This window comes from Camelus dromedarius, chromosome 25, assembly GCF_036321535.1.
Source record: "Camelus dromedarius isolate mCamDro1 chromosome 25, mCamDro1.pat, whole genome shotgun sequence".
NCBI classification, from domain to species: Eukaryota; Metazoa; Chordata; class Mammalia; order Artiodactyla; family Camelidae; genus Camelus; species Camelus dromedarius.
In genome coordinates, this window is record NC_087460.1 from 15,335,000 (window position 1) to 15,351,307 (window position 16,308).

The following is a 16,308-nucleotide window of genomic DNA, read 5'->3' on the forward strand; positions in this document are numbered from 1 at the left end:
CTCGGCCACTGGCTTTCTACGTGGCAGCCATTCTGCACTTGATTTTTTCATGTGTAATATGTGTATACGAAACCTTCCTGTTTGTTATGAAGACTAGTAAAATGTATCCAAAAACACCTACAAAAAGTCTGACATAGAATAGGTAGCAATAATTGGCAACTATTACTATTATTTACTTTCCCACCCTACGGCCTCTTTGTATATGATGATTAGATACTTTTTATCACTCCTCCCCACATCCCTGAAATGCCTCTTTCCTTCTCCACCTGTCAAAAATGCATGTCTTTCAGGTAGCTACTATTATAGCATTTTTATACACAATCCACTACATTTTAAACGTATCCACTATATGCTTCCTGATAATATTTTTCCCTAACAGCCTTTTCAATTTCTGTAATTATTTTGAGGTGGAATATATATAAATAGATTAACTCACAAATCATTTTCCTTTCAATAAATAATGTGTAACTCAAGAATCTCAGAACCTAAAGGAGACTTAGAAGTGACCTGGTCCAACTGTGACCAGATGTATGAATTTCTTCTCTAACAGCGTAACAAATGATGAATTCAACCTCAGTGGAGTATGTTCAGGAAGTCCACTATTGCTAATGATAGCCCATTTCAATCTGAAGCAGTGGTAACAAAAGGCTCTTCTTTTGACTGAGCCCACACCTCCGTCCCCTTAATGGCTGAACAAGAAAGAAAATCTAAGGATCCTGTGTCCAAAGATCATTTGTAAGCCTCCTTGACTCTGAGAGCCTCTCTTCTCCTGTCTCTTCCCCAAGTTCCCTCATCATCCTGGCTGCATCCCCTTTAATTTTTTAAAGGAAGCACGTAAAATTAGTGAAAAAATAAGACCCCTGGAATGTCACAGAGTAGTTTCGGTTCCATGTCGGTGTTACTGCTCTCGAACGGATGCTCGACTTCTGTTACTGCAACCCAACACCATGCTGGTCTGGGAGGGAACCCAAACAGTATCAACAATATTAATCCCTTTCTCTCACAAAACCAGGAAATCACTCCTTTATTATCTCCTTGGGTATTGAGACTTTGTATTGATCCCAACGATCTATTCCATTCTGCTGAGATGAATCTGAACCTTAATTTTGTCAATCAACAGGTTAATTTATACCACTCCTGAAGACTCCTCGAATTTGATCCTCCTACCAGCAAGATGCTCATTGATTAAGTAAGTTATATACCATGATTAGGGGCAGAGCCCTCAGGAAAGACACTGGAAGGTTTCCCTGTTACATAGATCCACATGATCAGCATTTGTTTCACTCTAATGCCACTGTCTTCAGTGTTATAAACAGATACCTTGCTGGTATCTAAAAACATTACATTTAATGTGTTCCCTTCATCACCTATGTCTGTTTTGTTTCGTTTTTTAATTAACAAAAGAAACACGAAACATTTTGTAGGATGCCTTGGCATCTAAAAAAAAAAAAGAAAAGAAAGGAAAACTAGGTATAATTGCCAATTTCCACCTAGGAAAGAACAGTAAACAAACTTCTGTGCCACAGGCATTTGCTTAAATCAGGAGTTCACCAAAAAAACAAAGCTAACCAAAGCCTATCTCTGACCATCCCAGCTCCCAGCACCCCCACCTAAGATAAGTCGAAAACATCATAAATTTCTAACTAATCCATCATTAGAGCCAAAGAAAGATTTACGCCTTGCTTTACTTATCTGAGAACAAAATTCAAACTTAAAAAATGTTCAGAAAATCTTTCTTTGTAACATTTTATATATGTCATAATATTTTAAATCTTTATTTTATATAAATGTTGCTTATAATATTTTAACTTTCAACCCCCACCCACTCAGATATCCTCAATGTTTCTTTACAAAAATCAAAAGGAGGCCTTACACATGAGAAATCCGCACAGCACAGAATATTTTATGAATATTCATTGAAAGGGACACAAGGCAGGTACATAAGGAAACTAAATCTGCAAGAAAAAGCCAGAATGTTTCCCTGCTATTTCTTTGAATATTTGACATAGCCCATTTCTTCATTTAAAAATGTGCAATCCTCCTTAATATTCCAGGAAGTTACTCCAGAGCAACAAAAATTACCTCTGTCATTAGCAACACTCTACTTCTACAGCTATTTCATCCAAGGAAAGACAGTATTGAGTTCAGGATCCCATTCAAAAAGGTTGTCATCATCACAAATTCTAATGTCTGCTTTACTAAAGAAGCAGCTCACAGCAGAAAAAAAAGATGTGACAATGAATATATGTATGTTCATGTATAAGTGAAAAATTGAGCTCTACACTGGAATTTGACACAACGTTGTAAAATGACTATGACTCAATAAAAAAAAAAAAGCAGCAGCTCCGGGAGGTAAATAAATGCTTCTGCCCATCAGGCTCACAGCAGCCAGGGTCCTCTTTCTTTACCAAAGAGGAAAACTTTCAGTGGCATTTTAGAATCAGGGAGACATTAGGATTCAGTCCATTCCATACCCAGGGCATAGAAGATAGTGAGAGTTTGGCTCTCATCCTTCTCCCGTAGCAGGATGGGGAACACCTTTCTCCCGCAATTAAAACACAACAGAGGAAAACTAAGTCTTATTTCCCTGGAGCAAAACTAAAAATATTTAGTTTTTCGTTTGTCAAACTGTCAAAGGTATGGACTTTAAGAAGAGGAGATAAATGCAGATAATTGGATGATTTGTCATGGTTCTACTCAAGCATGACTAAAAATGTTTGCTTTCACTTAAGGTTAAAAAAAAATTCCTCAGCCCCTTAACGCTACAGGATTGGCCTATTGCTTATTTGTCACAATAAGTTGCCAAGTTCCCAGATATGATACAAGTCTGATCAATGTGTTACAAAAAGACCTACAGTATCATTAAATCTGCAGTTAGATCTGACTAGAAAATTTTGCATTTCATTTTGCAGATATTCAATATTAAATCTTTTATTTTGCCATAAGAATTGTCTACACTTAAAAATCCTTCTGTAACACCAGCCCCATTCTTCCCCAGATCCCCTCCAAATAACCAAGTCCAGAATGTGCTCTGAAGTACACAGGTGATATTGGACCATTTCCATGAACTGGCATTATCACAAATCTACACAGAATTCAAAAGGTAAAGTATCACAGATTAATTTTAATCCATTTAGAGATGTCAAGGATTCTACAGTTTTAACATATTCTAGTAGAAAGTTAAAGCCAGGGTGAGATGAGATCCCAGCAAACTATATTTATTGTGTTAATGTACCATTTGTCTTCTGGGCAAGTAACTAAAGGTCATTTGTTCTTCATGGCAAGTGTTGAAAATAGTTTACATCGAAGGTCTAACTTAAAGGAACAATGTGAAACCCCTCAGGTCTAAAATGACCTTTTTATGCCACACAGATGTCCAAATCTTTCAAAGAGGGGAGCAGTGATGTTTGCACTCTGATTTCCAGTTACTTCAACTCCTTCGTCCTAAATGCCTCTGATGGAGGAGTTAGAATCACTTCCTGCTTGTAGACCTCAGTGGACCTGATCAACTCTCAGGGCCAGGGACCAAAGTGGAATGGCAGTCTGAAGAGGGGCAGGTTCTCAAGCCTACATTAGGCAAGTGAGAGGGAGACTGTGGGAGAGAGGGGCACATGGTGAAATCTGTTTGGGGGAAGGGGGGCTGCTTCCATTCCCCGGGGTCTGAGTGGGCTTCTGGGAGGCTGGACCGTCACCCCACACAGGGCCTGGCAGAAGCCCGAGGAGGCCTAGCCAGAGCGGGCATCCTCCTGCGGAGTAAGAATCTAAGGGACGAGGAATAAAGAGAAAAGAAGTAAGACCTACAACGAAGGTGGTAGGCTAATTCACTCGACAGAAAACCTTGCCTCCAAACAGTTGGGAGCGTTTAGGAATTCTTGCCTTCAGAGCTTTCAGTAAAACTCAGCACTGTCAAGTGGTCAAAACGCGTAACAACTATCCAGTGAGCATTCACCCATTCTCAGGGTCAAGCTGGCCACTTTTCTTGTCATCCCAAAGAGGGACCCAAAAAATAAGGCTGATGGAGACAGAGGGAGGTGTATGTTTTCACTGTCTCTTCCAGATCAGCTGGGGCAGATTTTTCTCTCAGGCTTTGCTAACCACACATCAAGGTGTCTGTCTATGAAAAACAACCCACAAATGCACCTAAAACATGTTCTAACTTTCCACGTCATGTATAAAGGCTCCAAGATCTGAGCTCACTCTGCACTGCCCACAGAGACAGAAGGCAAAATGGATGTTGAAGCCCTAACAGCAACCATCTCTTGGGTTCACAGGTCCTGCTGCCGTTTACACGTTTACAGCCGACTTCACACATTCAGCGTGTGGCTCTGCCACCTCTGGGTGGCCAAAGAGCGGCACAGGACAGACGCTGTGATGAGTAGAAAAGAAACTACTTATTCTACTGTTCGGTTTTTTGTTGTTGTTGTTGTTGTTGTTGTCGTTTTCAGGTTACATAGCCAATCACTATGCGCGGCAAGAAAAGCACCGAGAACAGACTCGCATTTTAGTTTGAACTTGTATGGAGTTCTTAATTAAAGAAAAGAATTGTTTCCTGGAATTTTGCCCTGTGGTTTCCCAAGCTTGTTCGTGAAGTGGGCATTGAACCTTCAAAGAGGGGAGGGGAGAAAGAGGCAGATTGCTTGAAAGTACATTGGGTACCGTTTTCCTTCTATTCACTATAAACCAGCCTGTTGTCCTTTTTGACGAAGCATTTTCTGTAAAGATGACCGTTAGCACTATGCAAGCCCATGTGGAAACAGGTATGAAGCCAGTGTACCCGAGTGTGGCTGAAACCCGAACAGTTCTTTTTTTTCCACTTACACAGGAAAATTCAGGGGAAAATTGGTTACATGGGCAACTCACAGTTTCTTTTGGAATGCTTTCATGGAAATTCAGGCTGTATTTGATACACACATCATATTTTTTAATGGTGTTGTGTGGGTGGGTTGGAGGCACATGAAGAGCTCCAAAATCCATATAAATATCCAAAATGGGCATGGAGAAACTCTCTCATTTCCTTCTTCTTCTCTATTGCTCATTTGCAGACTTACTTGTAGCATGATACTCTAATATTCCTTTATGCCTATTTTAACGTAAACATTAGCACCAGACCTTTAAAACACATGGCTAAAAACGATATCACCCCCCCTCAAAAAAGATTTTTAAAAATAACAAAAACCAAAAGAAGCGGCCACATTCAAAACAGCAAGAAGTAAGACAAGCTTCCCCTTATTCTTTCCATCCCGAAGCCAACCAAGATAGACAAACAAACCGACAAACAAAAACCTAACGTGTCTTTCTTCCTTTCTCTCCTCAGGCCAGGGTTGCTGCCTGGGTGGCAGCCATTCACGCTGGCTTGTGTGCACTTGGAGGGAAGGGGCTAGCTAATGGGGAAATTACAGATGACTCTGTGTGGTGGGTTCTCTGATTTACATTTGTGGTAAAACCCAAAGCAACTGATCTGTAACTCTGAGCTGAATCGGGCCCTTACATGGAAATTTTTCCAGCCTGTGGCAGCACCTAAAAGGCTTTCTGGGAAGGGTTCAAGAGCCTCCTCTTGCTATGGTAGCCCTTTGCCAGAGTATTTTAACCTCCTTTATTACACCAATCATGAGTGTCCTGAACATCCCTCCCACAACCATCACCAGAGCAAAGTTTAGAGTCACATGCTGGTGTCTGGTTCAAAAAACAAAACAAAAAAAATTCCCAGGCAATGCAAAATGATAAATTGGGGGTTCTGAAAGTTAGACATAATATTTGAGCCAAATTTTTAAAAGTGAAAATAAATAAATAAATAAATAAATAAATAAATAAATAAATAAATAAATAAAGTAAAGACACACAAAAGCCCTTTGAAGTACAGTAATAACCAAACCGTACTGAACTGACCAATACAGGAAACCAAAAAGGAGAACAGGGGATAAGGGATAAGGGACTGATGAAAGGATAAAGAATAGGAAATTCTGATAAACACTGGAATCACATTTCAAGTCCAGGACTGGAGTCCAGTGCAATTAACGCTCACTTTAAAAGTGTGTAAGTAATGGATCTCGGTCTACCTTCCTTCCTTTCTTCCTTCCTGCACTGTTTTCCCTCATGGCATAAGAAAATGGTTTGCCTTTCACATTACAGAGATTTGCTGTTTCACACTCCTAGTTAAAAAGAAAAAAAAAATTAAGGTAAATTATGAGCCAGCAAGTCACTACATGTTCAAATGCATTTGCCGAATTAAGAACCCAACATCTTTGCTCCATTTAATTGCTTTGAGGCAATCAAGTATAAACAGCTTTGGTTAAAGCCAGAACTACAAGCAGACATGTATACTCACCAAATTCTTGGTCATAATGAAATTCTTAAGCCCAAACCAATCAAAAGAGGAAGGAAGAACCACCATCTGTCTCCCGCTCACACTAGCCTGTTAGATTCACACATTTCAGACTGGTTAAAAAAGGCTTCACAAGTCAAAGTCCAAATGTAGCACTAATGAATCCTTGACCACTGAAAAAACTGTTGATTTTGGTAGCTAACAAAAGTCAGATAATAAAGGACACAAATGCCTTCAGATTGACTACTTAGCCTCATTTCCCCTGATTTAAAAATCCCTGAAAAGTCTCACCCTTTTTGGTATGAAATTAAAAATAACATTTCCCCCCAAAGGAAATATCTTGCCTAAGTTAAATACATTGCATACCATTACAATTAGTATAACTAGTATTGATGCATTTTTATTGACTATCTCAGAATGTTTAGTAAAACCGGACAACTGCAAAAAGTGAAGAACGGGTTCTGGCCCATAAGGTACAAGACCAGTAATGATCCTGAAATGATAAAAAGTAATCATTTCATAGACTTTAGTAAAGTTGCCTTCAAAAGTCAACGATTCAATCCCCTCAAGTATTAATAGAAACAGAGACTCAGGGTTATAATAAACACTTAAAGCCATCTTGTCATTGGCAAGTGGTGCTAAAAAATGTTACTGTAACTGAGTCACTTCTTGGAATCTACAAGTGATACTTATGTATTTTGTTCCTGATAGCTCTGATGAAAATTGACCTCTCATGAAAGACTAGAGGGTAAAATAGTTTAGATTTATTGATATATGCAAGGGCTCAGATGTTAAGGTTAAGATGTGAAGTTTTATGTGTGTATTAAAAAATTTTAAGACAGAATACACTGAGGTAAGAAAATTCAAATATATATGAGCACTATTCAAGCCTCCTGATGTCTTCTTTCTCCCTGCTTCATTAAGTAAAATATTTTTCTTGCCGTGAGCACAACTGATGATATAACAAAGATGGTATTCCTTCAGGAAATCATGCCCTTTTGGCAAACAAGCATGTAAAGTAGATAAACGGATATCACCTTTGTTAGTACCCTGCTTGGACTTTGTAAGCCTCGCCTATCCTACAGCACCCCATCAATTAGAGCCTTCTTCACGCAGTGAGGTTTTATTTGTAGGTCGGAAGTGGCTCTCTTATTTCCTTCTAATGAGTAAGCTTGAACTCCCTGGTTAAAAGTCAGTGTCAGCTGTACTCAAACTTGTCAAGATCATCAAATGCAAGGAAAGTCTACGAAATAGTCACATTCAAGAGAAGTCTAAGGAGATATGATATTAAACGTAATGTGGTATCCTGGAAGGAGTCCTAGAAGAGAAGAGAAAAGATATTACAAAAAAGTAAAGGAACGGGAATAAAGTATGGGCTTTAGTTAATAATAATGCATCAATACTAGTTCATTAACTGTAATTAATGTGCCATCCTCATAGAAGATGTTAATAATAAAGGAAGCTGGAGAGAAGGGTATATGGGGACGCTGTACTGCAACTTGTTTGTTTATCTAAAATTCTTCTAAAATAAAAAGTGTGGTTTTAAAAAGTGAGTGTCAGTAATGATGCAACTGAGCCCTCTTTAAATGCAGAAGTACTTGCACCAAATGATAACTTCAACTGTGGAATGCATTGGGTGATGTGGAAGAACTGAAAAAATTGACACAAGCTCTTTAGAAATAATGATATCTATTGAGATTCCCTGCCTACAGTGAAAATAACTTCAAGGTTTTCATGCTTCAGAAAGAGGAAAAATGTTTGGATAAATCATTCTGATGTGTAGAACATGCACATGGAATGGCTGGGTAGGGAAGCCACTCCACTCCCTTCTCTTCCACCTCCAGCAGATAGGACAACATAGGGTAATAAAAAATACAGACACAGCTCCTCCTGCACTTAGCAAGTGTATAAAGACAAGATAATTGTGGGACCTGATGGGTTCACTGCTCCCTGTAGATCAGTTGCCAAGCAAGAAACTGGAATATATTTTCTAATCCAGGCCATCCAATAAAAATGACAGCAGATAATAATGCCTTTGAAAGTTTCAAAGTGCTTCACACTTATTATTTCATTTTATCCTCACAACAACTATATGAAACAGATAGCATAGATTATTATTATCAGGGCTTATGGAAAACACAAACACATGGAGAGGTTATAAAACTTACTTGAAACATCATAAACATGTGACTGAATTCAAATGAGGATCCAACTCTCCGAACTTCTACCTCCCACTTTAACTCATACCTGGGAATAATACGCTTTCAAGAAAAGGACTTCTTATCTTAATGTTGTGTTTTATAGTGTAATGCATAGCATTCTAAGAGTAACAGGAGTCTATGTTGAGGCAGTTCCAATGTATCACAATTTCCTGTAAAACAAAAATACAAATAAAATGAAAAAGCCACGATAGCCTAAAAGAAAACTGATTGTTCTTTCCCTCAGTGTAATGAAAACAAATACTGAAAAGTCGTATCGCTTCAATAATTAAGTACAGAATTTATTATGCAAAGAATTCAACAAGTTTATCACCAAAGTGACTAGAGTGCCATTAATGCTGGATCTGACTATTGCATATTACATCATCTTTGCTTTAAAAAAGTAATTTTATTATCTGATACCATGATAGTATGGCCACTTGGAACAATCACTTCTAATCTACCATGGACCGCCAGCTCTGTTATAAAATTGCTCCGGTCCATCTTGTTTTCCATTGAACCATTGCCAAAGTAAGGTTATCTAGTGATAACCTGACATTTACTCAAGAAATGGTGAGGTTTAGTTCCTGTTCAATTTGGCTACAACTAAAAATGTATCACAGTGATTTAGTCATTCTGGGTGTCTGCTGTGGGCACTGCACTAGAATATGGACCTAACATGAATAATGCAATATCCAGGGTAGTGGGAACGTATTTCAATCAAGGGAAGCCAGCATAACTAGGTGCAGAATCAGAAGACTTGAAGGGAATGTAAGAAACCCTCTTGCTCTTGTTTTGTTTTGTTTTGTTTTGTTTTTCCTTCCTCCACTTAACTATAAATGAGCCCAAAAGGTAGTTATAAAATACTAGGAAAGTTATTTAGAAAAGATAATTCACAAGATTCTTGGGAACATAATTCCAGATAATTTAACCTGGTTCTAATAATGAATCTGGATGCTGGTTTCTTTTCCGTTTGAGTGAATATTTGAGACCAGTGGTTACTTTGAGGACCACTTCCAGGACAACAACATCAAAAAGATACAAGTCATTTCTAGTTGAGGTTCAAGAATCTGATAAAAGAAAATGTTTTAAGTTATGAAGTAGATCTCATGACACGCTAACATCCAAAACTGTACCACTTAAGAATAACTAATTAACTAGTGTAACCGGAGAAGGTGTAGATTTGAGAATAAAAATTAAAAGAACCATAGGGTTTGGCGGGGAAGGGCGTGTGTGGTTGGGGCAAAGAACGCAGGCCCACATCTAGAGCAAAGTTCCTTGAGAGCCCTTCCCTGGCCAAGTCAAAGACAAAGTTGGGATCTGACTCTGGATAATTTCTAAGTGTTATAAATCACTCTAGGTTTTTAAACTATATCTGAGAATTAAACATGAAGTGAATCCTGTAACTTTATTCCGTGACAATAAATTCACTTGAAACTGCCACGAGGATCTAAACTATTCAAGGGAGAACAAACTTGAAAGGGTCTAATCTTATAACCAAAGAGTGTTGAAGTTTTACAGTAGCCTCCATAGTCCTTGATCCAAAAAGTGTGTGTTTTAGCCGGGGAAGTGGTGGTGGTAGAATTCCAGCATCTTAATAACTGTAACTTTTGCTCCTTTTCAAACAACTCCTACACACACACACACACACACACACACACACACACACACACAAAAGTACCTATAAAGAAGAGTAATGCCTAAACATAGAGAGGTTACTGAAAGTTTCCCCAAACTTTTTGAAACAAAGCCAAATTGGGCTACAAATCCCTGGAGACACAGTTTGCCTCTGTCCTTTTTGGCTTTGACTAGATGGAAAAGAACAATAACTAGAAAAAGTATCTTTCGTTTTTAACGCTTCTCCCAAATCCTTCCTTATCGTCCCCAAATTATCCAGCTTCACTCTTCTGTTGGAAGGAAGTGAGAATCCCAGGCATTTTGGCCGTCTGGCTCAGGGTGCCAAGCTTCACAATTTCCAGGTAACTTATGTAATGTTACTGGGAGCAGCAGAAGAGAAACAAAACAACTGTGCAAAAAGCCTTGAGGGATTTTCGTGTTTGGCTGGTTAAAATGTTCAGAATTATTTAAGAGTTGGAAAAGGAACAATAAACCACACCCTCGAAGAGCTCCAGCCTGAATTCCACCATTACTTTATTGTTTTCCAATCCAAAATTTCAGTGTATTAATGAAAGTTTAAAAAAAAAAAAAAGAGCACCCCAGAATTGTACTGATGTAACTTGAGCTTGCCAGAAGTCAAACTTCTAAAATACAACTTGGTTAAAGAGCATAGACTAAAGTTATTGCTTTACACCTTACGCTTTACGGGTATACAAGTTCTACTGGCTTCTTCTCAAAGTGAAAAAAGAAGCTCATGTCTCCCGCTATTTGTGCTTTTTACAAGCACCACTAAGCATGGAATTTGCTATGACACAGAGCTGCCCTGGACTTCATACCAGAGGAAGCTGCTAAAGTATGATCTCACCTATAACACAGTCCTTTAGCAGAGACACCGAGGACAGTACTACGAAGCCACGGCAGGCCGTATCTACAAACATATATAATGATACAAGGTATAGAACAAGGTACCATCAAAGCCAAAGCCAGGCTACAGCTGCTCATACCACTTTGTAGTGGAATCCATCACAAAAGAAAATTAATAAAAATTAGATCATTGCTGTTGACCAAATGGCTGTAACACCTCTCTCCAAAACATTATTTGAAGATACATTTCCCAGCTGCCACAAGAGAAAAAAAAAGTAGAAGTCTTTAGTTGAGTGTTTATTTTTTAAAAATGAAGTTCCTTGAAACGTTATTCTGTACACAGGAAACAGATGCAACATTGTAAACTGAGTATACTTCAATGAAAAGAAGAAATAAATTAATTAAAGAAATAAACAACAAAAAAACCCAGAAAAACAGTAAATAAAAATGCAGTTCATCCGTTTTACCTTATTAACTACCAATAGAATCATCCTAAAAAATCCCAGATAAAGTGGGCAAGGAGGTTAAGGATTGGTTTGAAAGCCTGAAAGAATTTCAGCAAGGGCCCTCCAGCAGTGACACTGTGCAGAGCCTCTGTCCTAACAATCTGGGGGATTTACTTATGGGGTCTTGGTCAAATGTAAGGCATCCTTCTCAGTGTTCTAGATGGATGATTTCAGTTAAGACTCACAACAGACTAATAAGGTAGATAATATTATTATCCATTTTACTGGTGCAGAAACAGACTAGTAACTTTCCATAGATCCAGCAAGTCGGTGATAGAGCTAAGACAACTATTCAGACAATCTGACTCCCAAATTCACACTCTCAGCCCCTCTGTGGCATAGCCCCACCATATCAGCCTATGCTCTTTCCACATACTTCTTCCTCAGGATCGTGAGCATGGCCACCAGTGAAGAGCCAAGGATGATCTTGATTCTTTCTATTTCAGTAAAACATTAAGTCCAAACACACACAACAATAATTTCTCAAAATCCCCCAAGTTTCATTCATTCAACATTTTGACCAGTATTTTACTTACGGCCTCTAACCTATGAGCAAAATTGACTAGTACATAATTCCTACCCAAGAAGAGTTTCTATTCCATTACTTAAAAAGGACTCTACAAATAACTGAAATAAATGGAATGAATTGCAAAGAATCAGATCATCACACCCTTCTGCCTAAATCTTTACCAAGATCTTAAAATCAGCGCACATTGAACATGCTGGTTCACAAATCCGTACATGACCTGGCTTCTCCCCATCTCTATGAGAGCATCTCTTACTCCTGCATCCTTGCTCAGTGTGCTGCAGACACTTGATCTTCTCATTCTGGGAACTCACCAAGATTTCTCCTGTCTCGAGACCTCTGTGCCTTTCCCCTCTTCTCTTACATCTCCCCATGGCTGGCTCCTACTTTGCATTCAAGCCACAGTCTAAAACCACTTTCTCAAAAGAGGCCCAACCTGAACCACTCAATCTAATCTGGCCTATATCCTCCACCTGCCCACTCGCCGAGTACAGTTCTATCATAATTAGCTCACTGTATTCACAGCATGCATTACCACTAGAAATTAAGTATTTTCCCATTTTATTTTCTTGCTTATGGTCCGTTCCCCCATCCTCAACCAGAAGGCAAGCCTCATGAGACCAGGGGCCTTGTTCTTGCCCCTCCTAGACAGAAAAGCTTTCACAAGGTCAAGAGCATGAGATACGGACTTCAAAAGAGATGTGGGAACTCAGCCGAGACGGATGCTCTGGGCTCTGCAAGGAAAGGGAAAAACACGAGCAAATACGTGAGGACGGGAATCTGGAGCATGTTCAGGAAAGACGGAATAGTCTAGTCTGGATGGTACCCATCCAAACACAGGAAAAGGAGACTGAGTTAACATCATGGAAGGTCTTCGGTGTCAGGAGGAAGAATTATGTGGGTAGTGGGGAGCCACAGAAGGTTTCTTAGCAAGGAAATGACACAGGCATAGCATAGCATTAGGAAGATGAAAGGCTGATTTAATAGCCCAGGCAAAGGATACTAATAACATTTTAAGCCACTCTGATAAAACACTAAAATCTCTGTCTTTTTTTTCTTTTTAAAAGAAAACTCTCAAGAGAGAACAGGAAGAGAAGAACTATGAACTTAGTGTTGTTAACTACTGGAACAGAAAGTACAATGTTACGAAGTATAAAGTTGAACATAATGATGAAATTTGTTTCTCTAATATCTGTTCAAAAGCCTTTTGCAAAATAAACACAGATTTTATTATATCAAACCACCCAAAGTGACTCATCTCTTTGGAAATGCGTCTCTGGCATCTTCTTTCCTCAGGCCTCAAATTCTTTCAGAAAATCAAGCAGATTAGTAGCCTGATGACAGGACAGAAGTCAGAACTCGAAATCCTAAATCCACCTCTGCCACTGACTTGCTGTCTGACATGGAGCTTTATGTTATTTTTGTATTTGCAAAATTTCTTCCTATGGCCAGCATTTTACAAATTAAATAATTAGATACTGGGAAGTAATATATATTTCAAAATAATAACATCAATACATTGAAATACATATAGACTTATAACAGAATCTCTTACAAGTATTCTTGAATTATCTCGTATTTATTTCTTAATCAGGCAGGGTAAGTGGAAATATTCACATTAATGCATATACATGAGAGTGTGTAGGTCTTACAAACAGTGGCTCTGTCCTTAAAAACTCCCAGATAACAAAAGTGAAGAAAAAAGTTTCTTTTCAAAAGACATGATGATGTAAACACAAGGAAGTTTAAAATAACACTTGTATAAACTGTTTGAATTGAAGAGAAAAAAAACACACCCCAAAAGAGTTTTGTCAGAATAAAAAGAAAACAAATCCCAAATCCTGACAGCAACATAAAAGCCAAATTCTCCTCCTTCCTTTCATAATGGCTTTTCTATTGAGCTTCATTTTGACCTTTCATTACTTTCCCAACATTGAAGAATATTGCCTTTCAAAACTCTCCATTTCTCTGCCGGTTGTGACTATTACTCCTTCTCCCATTGTTGCGAGTTCTTAGCTACCGCAGTTCCAGTACAAAATGCACAACCTTTGGTTTCTGCCAAGCAAATCTAAGCTGCACACTTTCCACTTTAAATTCATACCCTGCATAAAAGAAAGATAATCATAAAGCCATAAACATGCCAAGGAACAGAAAACAGGAAAGTTCGTTATCTGTTTGCTAGAAAAGAAACAATCCATCTTCCAATCAATCTATAGCCGACGCATCCTCCCCTCTCGGCTGCCACAGGATGTGCCCCCTATGAAAGAACACAAACAGCCTTAATTCATTAGTCAGAGCTGGGAGGGTGGACCCAACTGCATGATCTGATTGATAAAGTTTCATTACAAATTAGCCCATCTCTTTGATGAAAACAAGCAAGGCAGAGACTGTACCATAATTTTATCCTCATAAATTAGTCAACCAGACAAACACTAAACAGAGCTTGCCACACAAGGGGCAAGCTAATTTAATTAATTCATACACAGCACCTCATTAAGAGCAGTTTTAGCACTAAGGTTGTGATCTTGTTGAGTCTGCGTTATTTTCCACAAAGATGCCCACTTAGCTGTCAGGGCTGAGGGGCCAGGATAGGGGCAGGACAAATGCCTGTGTGTACTCGGAAGACCTCGAGCAGGGAGGAGTCACGTGAAAAGGCTCTAGGTTCCCACAGCCCAGACCGGCACAGACAAGAATTTTAACCTAAGTGTTCATTTTAATAGACAGATTATATTTTGTTTTTGCTTTTGTTACGTTCCATACTTTCAAGTAGTCGTGAAAAACAAATACATTTCCTCCCTGGTGCTGTATAATTCTTACTTGATATGGTAGACAGAAATAAAATAGAAAAAAAAAAAAACAGAATGTTCGTAAAAAGTAAAGATTATTACAAATGCCTCTTGGTCCTCTTGGTAGAAGACACAGATGTGATGCTTTTCAATGTCTTCACATCCTGAAAAGGATGCCGTACCTTGCCCAGACCTAACACTTGGAAACAGCCTTTCTGGTTGCAGTTACACACCTCTAAATATTCTGATTTATTTATTTGCTATTTCTTTCTTTTTATATAACCTCTTAAAAAGCACGAGTCTTCTTCATAAATTCATGGGGCAAGATCTTAGCTTTTAAATACCGCAATCCAGCAGTATGTGGTTACAAATAAGGAGACACTCTGAACTAGCTGATGCCAGTGGGGTGGCAGGGAAAGCCCAAGGTGAGCCCGGAACATCTTGCGGTGCCAGAAAATGAGAAAGTGCTGGAAAACAGATAAGGGCATCTCAAAGGGACACAGGAGTCAACGTGAAGTGCTCCCAATGGCCAGAAAAGAAACAACCTGAGCAATAAATAAAGATGGTATTAGATCATAAACCATAAAATAAAAATAAACACCCATGAGTTCACAATGATGGGATTAATGACACTTACTAATGATGAACACTAATCCTTGAATAGGTAAATAAATAAATGAGGGAGAAGGAACAGCTCTTCCTTACAGAAAAATCGTAATTAAATGCAAGAGAACAGAGGGAAACACAAAAACACCCCGAGAACTCTTAAAGTATTAATTGCTGCAAGTAAGATCCACCAATAGGTGCTACAATCATTGGGAAAAGCTCAAGAAGCAAGATATTTGCATAGTCTTACATGTCTCCCCCAAGATATTTACTAATTCAATGGGAAATACAGTAAATTTACAGTGAAGAAACACAAATATCGTATTAACCAATTGATCAAGATTAACATAACCATACTGTTATAAAACATGATGTACTCCCTCATAGGAGGCCCTGAGGAAAACACATCACTTTTGCGATATTCTGGCCAAAATACATATATATCAACTAGATCACAGGAAGTCAAAGCCAAATCAAGAGACATTTGGTAAAATAACTGACCAGCACCCATCAAAGTTGTCAAGGTCATGAAAGACAAGGAAAGGCTTAAGAACTGTCACAGATTGGAAGAGACCAAGGAGATACAACAGCTAAATATAACGTGGGATGCTGGATTGGGTCTTGGATCAGAAAAATACCACTAATGGGATAACTAGTGAAATTAGAATAAGGTCTGTGTTTAGTAATACTAATAGTATTGTATAAGTGTTAATTTCCTGGATTTGAGCATTGCACTAATTGTCCACATTAGCAGAAGCTGGATGAGGGATGTTAAGTAAACTCTGTATTATTTCTGTAACTTTTCTCTAAGTCTAAAATCACTTTAAAGTATTTTTTTTTAACCCAGGTCAAAAGTAAGAGAAGGTAGTGTGAGGCATTTTAC

At 38.5% G+C, this 16,308-nt stretch overlaps 1 protein-coding gene across 4 annotated transcripts in view; it reads right to left on the bottom strand.

The window, feature by feature from the left end:
• The window catches only part of SOX5 (SRY-box transcription factor 5), an 899,287-nt gene that overhangs the window by 830,689 nt on the left and 52,290 nt on the right, over positions 1-16,308 (bottom strand). The gene's annotated exons all lie outside the window — the stretch shown is intronic.